Source organism: Phacochoerus africanus, chromosome 1 (genome assembly GCF_016906955.1).
Source record: "Phacochoerus africanus isolate WHEZ1 chromosome 1, ROS_Pafr_v1, whole genome shotgun sequence".
NCBI classification, from domain to species: domain Eukaryota; kingdom Metazoa; phylum Chordata; class Mammalia; order Artiodactyla; family Suidae; genus Phacochoerus; species Phacochoerus africanus.
The window spans coordinates 2,336,028-2,349,980 of NC_062544.1; positions in this window are offsets into that span (position 1 = coordinate 2,336,028).

Consider the following 13,953-nt stretch of genomic DNA (forward strand, 5'->3'; position numbering starts at 1 on the left):
AGATCATTACTGTGATGGCATGTCAGTATTTGCAGTCAAAGTCTGCAGCAATTGCTCTTCCCTCTCTGTACGTTTTTCTCAGTTAATAGTATTGTCTGTCTGTGTGTTTAATTCGCTACGTCTTTACCACTAAGTTATCTCCACCTTTGCCACCTGCTGTCTAAACCTTCTTTCCATGCAGTCGAGCACATCAAGTATTCAATTGGTTGTCATCACCTCGCCGACCTCTTCCCTGGAGGCGCCCTGCCCGCTACCATCTGGACCCCGGGTTAGGACACAGGGTTTCGCCTCCTGGGTCAACCTGGCTCACCCACCCCTCACCTAGATTTCAGCCGAGTGGGCCATGTCAGTGCTGCGAATCTGTTCATTTTCAGTTCTTGCGTCTTCTCCCAGCTTCCGTTGTCCTTTTCCTTCTAGGCTCCCCTTTTCAAAACCTCCCTCGCTGTCCTCCAGGGGAGGCTGTACCGGGATCTAGCACCTCATCTTCCACAGGCGCTTTCTACCCGCTTCCCTCTAGGGTTAGAAGAAGCGGATGCACACGCGTTCCAATTCCTCACTGGATTCCGAGCTTGCAAATAAGCAGGGCCCTCGGCAGCGGTGTGGTGTCGGCCCCCGCAGAGCAGGGACGGGCCACGAGGACGCACCCTCGCTCCCCCCGCCCCGCCCCACCCGCCGCCCCGTTGGGAGAGCGCAGGGCTGTGCGTGTGGCAGGTGCAGCAAGAGCCACTCGCCCGAGGCTCCTCCTCCAGCCAACCTTCCCCCTGAAACAGGGTGCCTTTGATCCTCTCACTCGCGATGGACTCAGGGAGGCTCGTTTGAGCGCAAAGGCCCCTTCGCCGTCACCTTGGCATCTTGCCATCTTCCTTCCTTCTCGACGACAGAACCCCTGCTCCTTGGCGCCCCACATGGCGCTTGCTCGCCTCACATGGCCCTGGCCTGCCGCGCACTCCTGGGGTTCCTCTTTCTAGAAGCCCTTTGGAAACGGCCCGTGCAGTTCTTAAGGATGCTGACTGATGCGCACTCATTTCCTGCGTCAAGGCAACGTTTATGACGCCTCTGATTCTGTGAATGAACTCAGGACGCGCTCGGGCTGCCGCAGACACACAGGGCACCTAAATTTCTTGTATGTGTTCCTGTCGCCCCTCAAAAGGGAGGTCATATTTCCTGGTGCTTCGGAAGAATGGGCCGTTTGGGAAACACAGGTGTGAGTGACAGGAGAGGATCACTGCGACGCAATTATCAGGAGGCGGCTCCGAGGCTTCTCACGCGGCTGGTCCTCTCCTCCCAGTGCCCTGCTCATGGGCTTCCTTTGTTTTTTTTTGTTTTTGTCTGCTTTTTAGGGCAGCACCTGTGGCATATAGAAGTTCCCAGGCAGCCTCCAGCCTCCACCACAGCCACAGCAGTGCCTGATCTGAACCCTCTGTGACCTACACCACAGCTCACGGTAGCGCCAGATCCTTGACCCACTGAGCAAGGCCAGGGATCAAACCCGTATGCTCATGGGAACTAATTGGATTCCTTATCGCCGAGCCATGACAGGAGCTCCCCATTGTCCTTTGTTAAGTTGTATCGCCAGGTACCAAGCTGCCCAGATACAGCCTGACCTGGCCATTGCTCGCTCCCGTGGGCTTCCTTTCCCTTCATTGTGCAGCCCCGTCTCCCTCCCCACCGAGACCCTCGGGCCCTGAGTCACGTCTCACACATCCCGACAGAGGCCCCGCTGTGTTCTCGTCACGAAGGACAATCCTAAGGTCACCTGTGACAGCCCTGCTTTGTCCCTGCTGTCTCTGCTGCTTTCTGTGCCTGCTGTTTGCCCCCTTTAGGGCCAGACCAAGCCTAGCCTCATGGAGAATGCCTCCTCCATCTTCATCCTCTGCAGGTGCATGGCCACGTCCCTGCGCTGCGAGGGCAGAGATTAAGCTTAACTGTTATATTTCCAGGGTTTAGTTCAGAGCAAACGAAAGACTTGAGAGATGTGATGGTTACTTTTATGTGTCCCCTCGTGCCCAGGGAAAACATGATTCTGGGCGTGCTTAGGAGGGTGAGTCCGGAAGAGATTAGCATTGGAAACGGACTGCCCTTCCCGGCATGGGTGGGCCCTGCCCAATCAGTTGAAGGCCTGACAGAAGAGAAAGGCTGCGTGAGGGAGGGTTTGCTCCTTCTGTCCCCCTCTGCCCATCTTCCAGCTGGGACAGCAGTCCTCTCCCACCTGCACCCTGGGGCTCAGGCTGGGACTCTCCCTGGTCACCAGCTTGCCCACCGCAGATCCAGAGACATCTCTGCTTCCAATCGGGTCTGTTTGTCAGGGAACCTTGACAAAGGCCGTGGATGTTTCAAGATGCGGGTGCCGCTCGCCTTCCCTGAGTCACTCAGCTGGTAGAAAAGTCTATGTCTCTGGAATCCAACTATGATGATACAAGAATACTTGAACAAGTGCAAGTGGATGACTTTCAAAAATTTAGGTGTGGTTGATTGACAATACTGTTTTACTTCCAGGTGTAAAGCCAAGCGATTCGATGGTGCGTGTATGTAACCGAATGTGCTTTTGCAGGTTCTTTTCGATGACAGGTTTGCTGTAAGATACTGAGTGTACAGTGTACAGTGTGCAGGGTGAACCTGTTAATCCCAAACTGCTCGTTGGTCCACCCTTTTCCTCTTCAGGAACCACAAGTGTGTTCTCTATATCTGTGGGGTTACTTCTGTTTTGTAAGTCAGTTCGTTTGTATTTTTTTTAGAGTTCACCTAAAAGCAAAATACCAAATGGTTGTTTATCTGTGTCTGACTGGCTTCACTTACTATGAGACTCTGATCCATCCGTGTTGCCACAAGTGGCATTATTTCATTCTTTTTATGGCTGATAATATTCCACTGTAAATATATGTGTATGTGAGACATATGTGTGTGTGTGTGTGTGTGTGTGTGTGTACATACCACATTTTCTCTATCCTTGTCTCTGTCTGTGGACATTTAAGTTGTTTCCATGTCTTTGCTGTTGTAAATAGTACTGCTGTGAACATTGGGGTGCCTGTATCTTTTCAAATTGTAGTTTTTCCAGATGTAAGCCCAAGAGTGGGAGGGCTGGTTCATGTGGTAACTCTGTGTGGTTTTTTTTTTTTTTTTTTTTTTTTGCTTTTTAGGGCCACACACATGTCATATGGAGGTTCTCAGGCTAGGGGTCAAATTGGAGCTAGAGCTGCTGGCCCACGCCACAGCCACAGCAATGCGGGATCTAAGCTGCATCTGCGACCTACACCACAGTTCATGGCAACGCCAGATTCTTAACCCTCTGCTCGAGGCCAGGGATCGAACCCAAAACCTCATGGTTCCTAGTCAGATTCGTTTACGCTGCGCCACAATGGGAACTCTGGTAATTCTATTTTTAATCTGCTAAGGAACCTCCATACTGTTCTCCATGGCGGCTGCACCAACTCACATTCCCACCAGCAGTGTCGGAGGGTTCCTTTTTCTTCAGTGGACTATTTTGGAATCGAACAAGAATTCATTGACGATCCAGCACATTCTTACATCGGCATAACCATCAGTTTGCAAAGCTCCCTTCTACAACGAAGCAGAGCAAGAAGCCTATGCTGACACGTAGGATTTGCAGACACGGAGCTGTTCTGTGTCCTGGGCTGTAAGCCTCTGGCACATCCCGGACCTCAGCTCCTGACACCTTGCAGGCCCCAGAAAGGTTAGTGCCTACTTAACAAGCCACATGCCGACCCTTGGAGCTCTGGGCAAACGAGGCTGTGTTGAGGCTGCACATACATGCCAAGGGTCCCTTATGGCCTCTCACACACGAGACAGAGAGAGGCCAGGAGGTATAGATCAGCCAAGGCCAGGTCCAGCGTTTTCAGAGAGGCCTTAATGATCAGAGGCTCAGCAGAGCTGGGGGTCTGGCCGATGGCAGGGAAGCAGGGCCACCCCAGGCTGCGGGGGACACAGGGCAGGGAGACGCGCTGACAGACCGAGGCTGGCCTGGGGCTCCACCTGCGCATCCCTGGGCTTCATTCCAGGGCCCACTCAGTCTCCTGCTCTGGGACTGTCCCCAAGGCCCTGGTCCTTCCCTCGTCTCCACTTTCAGGAGCTGGGGTGGCAAAGCCGTGAGGAGAGACGGTGCCTGTGAGGGAAGGGACGCGCAGGGAAACACCCACGCGCTGTCTGGAAGCCAAAACAAGCAAGAAGTGAGAGTGAGCTCAGGATGTATGTGGGCAGAAGAAAAGGATAAATTAGGGAGGTCCTGTTGAGGCTCAGTGGGTGACGCACCTGACCAGTATCCATGAGGATGCGGGTTCGATCCCTGGGCTTGATCAGTGGGTTAAAGATCTGGCGTTGCTGTGGCTGGGGTGTAGGCCGGCGGCTACAGCTCTGATTCGACCCCTAGCCTGGGAACCTCCATATGCCGCGGGTGCGGCCCGAAAAGGCAAAAAAGAAAGAAAAAAAAGGGAGAAAAGACTAAATTATAACTCGTTCCATGCCAAGCGCTCATGAAAGTCCCTTTCAGGGCTAAGGCTACTCTGAGCTGACTGACTTTTGCAAATGCTGTATTTATTCAAGATCACATGGCAAAGCCAGGGTACATCTTCCCTTTGCCTTAAACCCAACTGAAAAATAAACAGAGGATGCAAGGAACAGCTAACGAGGAATGACATTTGCGTGGAGCCCACATAAGCAGCGTCCGCAGGCGGGATGTCCCCGAGCGGGGCCCTTCCCGACCCGCTTGGGGTGGGGGGGGGAGGTGGGGCTCAAAGCCCTTCCCTGACTTCCTCCTCTGCCCCTCCCAGGGGCTGCCTCGCCCGGCCTCCCCTTGGAAAGAAGATCTGCTTTTGCAAACCGCAGACTTTGTGATAGAAATGCCTGCTGACAGGAGGACAGAAGCCGCAGTGGCCACCTGACCGGCCAGCCAGTTACCACGTGCTCCCTGGGGCTGTGCACGCACCACCCCTGCAGGTGGCCAGGTGCAGCCCCAGACCTCAGCCCGTGCCGCCTGCTCCCTGGGACCAGGGCCTCTGACAGCTACGCGGGAAAGGTCACATCCCGTGGGCTGAGTCAGGGCCGCACTCATTCAGAGGCTCCAGGGTGCTCCTGGCGAGGTGGGTGCCACTATGTCAGCCTTCTATGACCAGTGAGGCAGAGGTGGGCACCTAGGCGCTGGGGCCTGTGCCCGGTGGAGGGGCTGCTGGCGGAGGCGGGGGCTGTGACCCGGGGGATGTGTGAGTGTCACTGTCCTCGCGTCTCGGGGGCGGTGTTGCCAGGGGGAGGACGTGGTGTCAGTCGATCTGTTGACAGAGTGACACGTGTCGGATGATGATGGCACGGAGCTGCAGAAAGATCTGCCCTAAGAATAGCCCTGCAGCCTGGCGTCACCTGTTCAATCCCTGAGTGTCTTCTGCCAGGAACTCTGCATTGGCTTTGAGGCTCTGAATGCCAATTCCTGAGGGTTTTCTGGTTACATTAATGACATGTTACTAAAAACAGAGCCTCCTCCTCCGTGTGTGATGGAACCCCAAAAATACACCGCTGCCGGCAGGAGCCCGCCATTCAAGTCAAGCCAGTTCAGCCCAGGGCTTATTAACGATCCCAAAGAAAGTTCCTGAAAGTGCCGTTTGGTGACTAAGGGGCCCAGCATCATGTGACTAAGAAGGCCAAAGGCCCCTCGGTCTCCGGGGCAGCTCGGACCCTGGGCTGAAGCTGCAGAGACGATCCCGGAAGAGGCTTCTGGCAGCCTGACGGCTGCGTGCTCCCCTACTTGATCGGGAGTCAGGGTCCCCACTTCGGGTTCAGGATTTCACCCTGAATATAACACCTAAGATGCAGAAAAGACTACAGCTCCAGCTGGACCCTTCTTGAAAAAGCAAGTATTCTGGAGTTTCCTGGTGGCTCTGTGGGTCAAGGACCCAGCGCTATCACTGCCGTGATCCCTGGCCCAGGAACCTCTGCATGTTGCGGGCACCGCCCCCAAAAAATTAAAAACAAAAGAGCAAAAGTTCTGCTGTAGCATCGCCTAACTTTGGAGTGATAATATCACAGCTCCTCCTCTGGGCTTGGCAGGAACACAACGCCTACTTCAAGGCCCTGGCTCGAGCTGGCGAGGGCCTCTGTGGGAGGCACACCAGGCATTTGGGGGCGGCTTTGACCTGAGGGGGCCACCGCCCCTGCTGGCCTCACTGTTCTGTGTCTGCTCTGGTCTGTGCGGACCTGCGGCAGGTGATGCTGGACCCTGACACACACACGTAAGTGTGTACATCGTGTGTGTGTGTGTGTGTGTGTCAAGGGATTCCCATGTGAAGAACTTTAAACATAAAAGGTCACCTTATTCCCTCTTGTGAATCTCGGCCGGCAGGGCCTTCCTCGTGAGGTGAGCTCGGAGTTTCTGTGCTCTCGGGGTTCGGGGGAAGGTGAACCTGCCCCGTGCCCTCATCTGTGAGAAGCAACGCGTTAGCCTTACCTGCTTCGAGAGGCCCCGGATGGGAGAAGAACTGCGCGCGGACGAAGCGCCTCCTGAGTTAGGAAGTGGTCCCCAAAAGGAAGGACAGGGGAGGCACGGGTGTCCCGCGGACCCGCGGAGGGGCACCTGCAGCTGCCCCGGCCCAGCCTCCGCTGCCGTCGCTGTCACGGAGCAGGGCCGTCCTCGCGGCTGCCCTGCAGGGACGGGGTGACTAAGAGGCCATCACATCCCAGCGGCTGAGGCTCTCCAGACTCAGGATGCTCCTTGTCAGTGGTCCGCTGACCACGCGTCCCCAGCACGTAGCGAGGACAATGGCAGGTCAATGGCAGGTCGGGCAGGACTGGCCCAGGGGAAGTGGTGTTTTTGCCCCAAAGGTGTCCTTGGCCACTTCCCCTTCCCTTTTGTCTTCGAGCCTCCCCCTCGAAGCAGCAAAACCCCCCTCACATGTTTTCAGGCCCGAGGCTTAGCTCCAGGGGCCGTCAGGCCGTGGTGCCGTCAGGGCGGCTCTGGTTTCCACGAGGACCGCGGCCTAGGTTGTCAGAACCCCAACAATGGGACACTCCCTGCTGCCCCACCACCACCCAAAAGTCTCCCCAAAGACCATGTGACAAATGCCAGTGTGGGGCCTCGCTTGTGAGGGGTTCTAGGACCCATCCCACTTGCCCCGCAGGCTGCCTACGCAGAGCGTGTGACTTGAACCACGTATCCAGGCTCCTGGGAGGCTCACCCTGCAGGGCGCCCCCAGGGAAGCTGCTGGAAGCACCGGGGGCTTCTGGAAGGTGGACTTGGCTGGTTTCAGAAGTGCATCTTCCCTGCACAGCCAGTTACAGCAGTGCATTGCACCCGGGCTCGAAGCAGTTCTGACTTAATAAACGGGAGGTTTCGGGGTGGTTCGTAACTCTCACAGCGCGTCCTCTGGGACATGGACGCCGGCCGCCACCGCAGCGTGCTGAGGGATGCTGCCTGCAACGTCCTGGCCAGGAAGGGGATGGGCACTGACGTATAATGAGTTCACGGCCACACAGAAGGCCTTTCGGCCAGAAGGGGCAATGCCAGTTTGCTCCAGAACACAAAAAATGAGAGGAATTCACTTGAGACTCTCCTCTCGTTTCTCTTGCCGCGGAAGTGCTTTGTCGAAGGGGCCATGGCCGTGGCCTTCTGGTTTGCTGACCAGCATGACGCCTGTGGACCCAGCAGCCACTCTGAGCCTCTGGTGAGGCTCCACAGGCGTCTGGTCGGAGAGGCTGCATCCTGGGGAGGCCGAGCCCGTGTCCCTCCTGCACCAGCCACCTGCCAGGCTCGTCTGCACCCAGAGAGGCCCGGGGTGGTGGGGGGATGCTCGGAGGAGGAGGCGGGCGGCCCCCCTTCCACGGCTTCCTGGTGGGCTTCCATTTCCACCAGCAGAGTCCAGCCTCACTTGGTCTCCGGGAGGGTGCAGACGGTTCCAGGGGCCTCACCAGGCCCCCAAGGTGACCCCGTCCCAGCAGCAGGGCTGGCAGTGCCCCCTCCTCGGAGGTCTGAGTTCCTCCCAGGTCTCAGCATCCAGCTAACAATTCAGCTTCTCCTGCTTGTCCCCACCCCAGGGAGGGTGGCTATCCCCCCAGTGCCCCCAGGGCAGCGGAACGCTCTTGTGGGGCCACTTGCCAGGGGGACTTCCTCACCGCGGGTGCTCCTGGCAGTGATGGCGGCGACACACGGGGGTCTGGGGTTTCCTCTTCACGCTCGCCTTTCCGAGGCCACCCTGATCCTCTTCCTGAACCTGCCCACACGGCCCCAACGCCACAGCTGTCCTGGCTCAACCAAAGGCCAGCGCTGGGGGGTGTGTGTGTGTGTGTGTGTGTGTCAGAGTGTGGGAGTGTGGGAGAGAGTGTGCGTTTGTTAGTGTGTGTGTGTTTGTGACTGCGTGTGAGTGTGCCTTTGTGAGTGCGTGAGTGGGAGTGTGTGAGAATGTGTGTGGGTGACTCTGTGAGTGTGTGAGTGTGTGTGTGTGCGTGTGTCGTGTGCATGTGTTGGGAGCGGTGGTTAAACTCCAAGAGCGACAGGCAGCCCCGACAAGACGGGCTGGGGAGGGTTTAATTATTCGTTAATCCTCCGGCGCTTGGCGAAGGGATTTCTCATGTAGAAATCTCACCTGGAAAGAATGTTCTTTGGTGTGAAACTCAACGCTGTTCATAAAACGCTGCCTTGACTTCACCCTGGCAATCGCCCAGGTCCAGGTTCCATGTCTGAGGAGATCTTTATACAAACAGAACAAACAGTGTCGAATTCAGCTTCAACCTGTAATCCCACCCTCGACGGGATGAACAATAAGGCTCCCACCACAAGCCAGCGCTGTACCTGGCGCTCAGTCTCCTGCCGCCTGCCGGCGAGAGCTGCCTTCCCAGAGCCACAGTCCTGTCCCCTCTTGCGGTCATGTGCCTCCACCTTGATGACAACGCCATCATGAACCATCTCTTTGGCCCCTGTCCCGGGATCACACAAACCAGAGCTCTTGCTGTCCTGTTAGAGAAGCATCCCCGAAGGCGCGTTTCACCGACAGCCAGCCGACAGCCGACAGCCGGGAGCAGGATGCTTTTGTCTTTCCTGTACCAGCGCTCAGAGATGTCCCAATGCTGTTTCATCTGTAAGGAACATGATCCTGCGACCCTGGTCCTAACCCTTCAGACACAGCCTTGCTCAGCACACCAGCCACACACCGAGGGAGGGGGTGGTCCCTCTCGGGAACAGGTTGGCTCAGAGGGAGAATGCGCCTGAGCGTTGCGACGGAGTCCTGTGTTTCATAAACTTTTAATAAGCCTTTTAGAATATGCTTGGAATTACCGGAAAGCTGCAGACACAGCACGGCCCCTGCAATGCCCAGCAGTCTCCTTTTACTGCTAATGCCCTCCATGGCTATGCAGTTGACACGACGGACGAACCACCGTCCCTATGTCATGAAGGAAACGGCACTCCCCCCAGGACAGGCTAGCTCTCCTCTAAGGTCCTTTTTCTGTCTCAGGATCCCACCCAGAGGCCACTCCCCTTTACTCGTCAAGCCTCCTGACCTTCTTCCGGTCTGGGGCGATTTCTTAGACCCTTCTGCTCTTGAGGACCCTGAGAAGTGCAAAGGATCTTAGAGGACTTCCCTCCTTGGGCTTTTCGAGTGTCCTCCTGGGTTAGCCCGGAGTCTGGGTTTAGGGAAGGCAGACCGCGGGGGTGAAGTGACCATCTCATCAGAACCTACGCAGGGCACCTGCCGCAGCTGGACTTAGTGAAGGTCAGGACTTGATCAGCTGGCAGCAGCAGTGTCTGTCAGGTTTCTGTAAAGTAACTTTCTACCCCATTTTCACACCATCCTCTCTGCAAACAGGTCACGAAGGGCAGCTCACACCCCAGGGGCGAGAAAGGAGCTGATGTCACATATCGTTGTGGACATAAATTATTATTATTATAAATTATTAGTCTACATAAATTCTCCCAGTATTTCTATATAAAAGACGTGTTCCTTCACCGTCATTCATGTACTGATTCAATCATTTCCTTTCGTCCGCAGGGAGCATGGACGTTTCTTTTATTCTGGGGTTTGTAATCCAATGCCGGCAACATATCTTGTTGCTCAGAAAGCCCAGTCCCGGCCAGGCCAGCTCTTCCAGCTCCTTCAGCTTGTCTCCTGGATTGGGCTACACGTTGCTCCAGGCTCAGCATGCATATATCCAGTCTTAGTTTCAGAGTCAGCCGTTTCTCCAAGAAGCCTGGTTTCTTTTATTGGAGAAGGTTTTAGACACATCAAGCTCTGGCCCCTGGGGTCGCTCTTATCACTGGGGTGTTGACATCGTTTTTTTCTAGAGCTATTCAGCGTCCCCCACAGCCAAGGGGCTGCCTCAGCTACTTACGGATCAAACACAAGGGGCTGGACTTTTTCTGCGTTCACACCGCCTGGCCTCCTGCGGGGCCTCTGGGGATGGATCAGGAATACCTGCTCTGCACGTCTTTCACCCCCCTTGTGGGGTGTGCTTCTGGCCTGAGCTTCTAAAAGGTAGCCTGTGATTTATAGCCAAGCAGCTGAAATAAAACTTAATTGTTTTAAGGATGACTTTGATCATGCAGATGCTGTCTGGAATTCTCTTCTCTCTCTATGGAAGAGAATTTGCATAATAGAAGTCAGGTTGATGAAAGAAATGGTTAAAGTGGGCTGATTATCAAGTCTTTAGAATACGCACTCCCCAAGAGTAAATTTAATGGCGATTGTGGCTACCTTAACCAAAGGGTTTTTTTTGGGGGGGAGGGCTTTTTAGGGCCACGCCCACAGCATAGAGAAGGTCCCAGGCTAGGGGTCGAGTAGGAGCTGCAGCCGCCAGCCTACTCCACAGCCACAGCAACATGGGGTCCTAGCCATGTCTTCAGCCTACACCTCAGGTCATGGCAACACTGGGTCCCTAACCCACTGAGTGAGGCCAGGGATGGGGTCGAACCCGCATCCTCGTGGAACCTAGTTGGGTTTGTCACTGCTGAGCCACAGGGGGAACGCCTCCATCAACGTTTTTATGAAACATATTTTTCCAAAAAGGAAGCTGCACTCATTCGTCTAGCATTCTGCATATTTAGTAGATTTTTATTATTTTTTCTACAGACGTGGCATTTGTGCAGTTGGAACTGATTGAACGCTGGTTCCGTGTGCTGAGTAGAAGCGTCTCATTGTTGGCAGGGAAGCCAGCTTGTCAGTTTCTTCTCCCTCCTCCTCTAGTCGTTAGCGTCACTCGGGAGCTGGGTTGTCCTTGTCTCTGAGCCACGGGGCCCCCCAACATGGGGGTGATCCTGAAAGTTGTGCCACTTCCCGAGGTGACCAACCGCAGTCCTAGGAAGACATCGTCGTAACTCTTCGCCGTTTGCCTTCTCCGGGGCCTGGACCCTCCCCAGACCTCTCTGGAGCCACAGAGCTTTTGACACTGTTGCCATCAAGGAGCAGCGTCTGTATATCAGCCCGTAAATCCGAGCTGGCGTATCTCCCCCAGACCAGTATGGCGGGACCGGGGACACTGTGCCAACTCTAGGCCCAGACTTTAGGAGGTTTGGAAGCTTTCACCTCGCTCTCTTGAAGCCCCAGTTGGCCGTCTAAGAAGGCCAACACTAGAAGCTGGCACGCGGTAGGAAGCCTGGCTGCAGTGAGGCAGGAGCGGCCTTTCTCAGCTGGGATCCCATGACCTAGTGAAGCCCTAATGCCCCAAGATGCCCATAAAATGGATCAAATCTCCCTTGCCTCTGCATCCTTTTTTGGTGGTGGTGTTGTTTTAAGGCTGCACCTGCAGCCCATGGAGATTCCCAGGCTAGGGGTCCAATCAGAGCTGTAGCTGCCTGCCTACACCACAGCCACAGCAACTCAGGATCCGAGCCACGTCTTTGACATACACCACAGCTCATGGCAACACCAGATCCCCAACCCACTGAGCAAGGCCAGGGATTGAACCTGCGTCCTCATGGATACGAGTCAGGTTCATTACCACCGAGCCACAACAGGAACCCCTGCCTCTGCATCTTACAGAGGACTAGCCTTGGACTATCCTTGAGGGAACAAGAAGCAGGCCATTCAAATTATATGCTGTGTTTTGCAATTCAGATGAGGAACTTCGCTGGAAAAGAAGGCTGGAGATTGAAATGCCAAGTGGAGAGAGAGGCCACGGCCACCAGGGTGGACCCAGGGGTGAGGCCTCCTGGGAGGTGGGTACCGCATCCAGACAGGCTGGCAAAGCCCCATGGATCAGACACACCTCCCAGCTGAGCCCTTCCTGAATATCGCCAGACTGCACAGTGAGCAACAGGGTGTAAGGGTTGCTTGAAGCCATTCAATTTGAGGTAGTATTTTTTTAAGCATCTGTAAAGAAAGAATCACAATATAAGCAAATGAAATCCCATTTTCCAACCAGAACACTGAATACCTGTCAAATCATACATATGACTATGCATATATAAAGCATGTAGCTGGGTCATATAATATATACATGAACCACAGCGTTTGAAAAAATGGAGTGTGTGTGTCTGTATACAGCCAAAAAACAGCCCTTACTTTCTCTAGTTCTGTGTTTCTTTCTCCGATGCTTTAGCAGAACTTCCCACATGCTTTGCTTCGTCATTATGCCCAAGCACCACCTGGCAAGGCCACTAGGAACACGGTAGTTTATCCCAGCTCTGGTCTGCGGATGGGCTCCCGCGCTTTGCAACGCAGGACGTGTATCCATCGCTGTTAGGTGGGATGTCTCTTGCCTTCTCGGGAGAAAACGGCAGCCTTGAATAAGGTCTCGTTTGGGCCAATGGAGACATATTAAAAATTCCTGCAGGATAAGAAAAGGAGCAGAGACAATTCAAAACGATCAACAAACGGAGTCAGAGCCTTAAATCAAAAAGCAAAGGAAACATCTGAAGCCTACTTCCCCATTTATTTCTGTTCTCCTGACTCAGTACTTTTATTGGAAAATCTTTGATCCCCTTTGGAAGTTCCGTGCTGGCTTCAGACCCGGCAGCCCAGCCTCTGCCATCGGAGCCACAGGGGGCGAGGCCCGAAGGTCACAGGACTAGGGAGCAGCAACCACATGATGTGGGAGCCACATGTCACAGGTGTGGGCCAGAGGGCTGCCCTGCGCTTGGGCTGGTCCCCCAAGACGAGAAGCGCTTCCACAGAAACTGAAAGGAAAAGCAGGCCAGGGGTCCGGGTAGCAGGAGAGAACAATGTCCATTTCCTTCAAAGTACGTCGCCCTCTTTCTTTCCCACTCAAAGGCAGGACGGGTCCTCTCACTTCCTTCTCATTCACGTTATGGAAGGAATAATGCACCTAATTTATAGTATATACATTTTACAGTAGATAAATTCTTTGCTATATAGTTAATAGCATGTATTGTATTTGATATATAATCGTCGGTTAAATGATGTCTATTTCCCAGGAATACAAATGGATGTACCCCAAGTCCATGATTTCATTTTTCGCCACGAGTCCCTTTTGCGTTTCTGATCTAAACAAGACCACAAACCCCCGTCCCTGATAACAGAACCGCCCTCCTAAGTGCTTGAGGATAAATAAAAAACAGGATGTGGCGTTCCCGTCGTGGTGCGGTGGTTAACAAATCCGACTAGGAACCATGAGGTTTCAGGTTCGATCCCTGGCCTGGCTCAGTGGGCTAAGGACCCAGCGTTGCTGAGAGCTGTGGTGTAGGTTGCAGACTCGGCTCGGATCCGGCGTTGCTGTGGCTCTGGCATAGGCCGGCAGCTGCAGCTCCGATTCGACCCTTAGCCTGGGAACCTCCATATGCCACGGAAGCAGCCCAAGAAATGGCAAAAAGACAAAAAACAGAAAAACAGATGTGACCACGGGAGTCAGCCTTGAAGCAGAGTGGGTCACCTGTGGGGGGACGTCTGTGCCGTCTGGCTCAGGATCGAGGTTTAGTTTTCTTTCTAGCATCCAGGGGTCAAAAGCTGCTTTTGCTTGTCACAAAACCCCTCCATTTATCCGATCAGGGTTCACTGAGCAGGAGGCAGC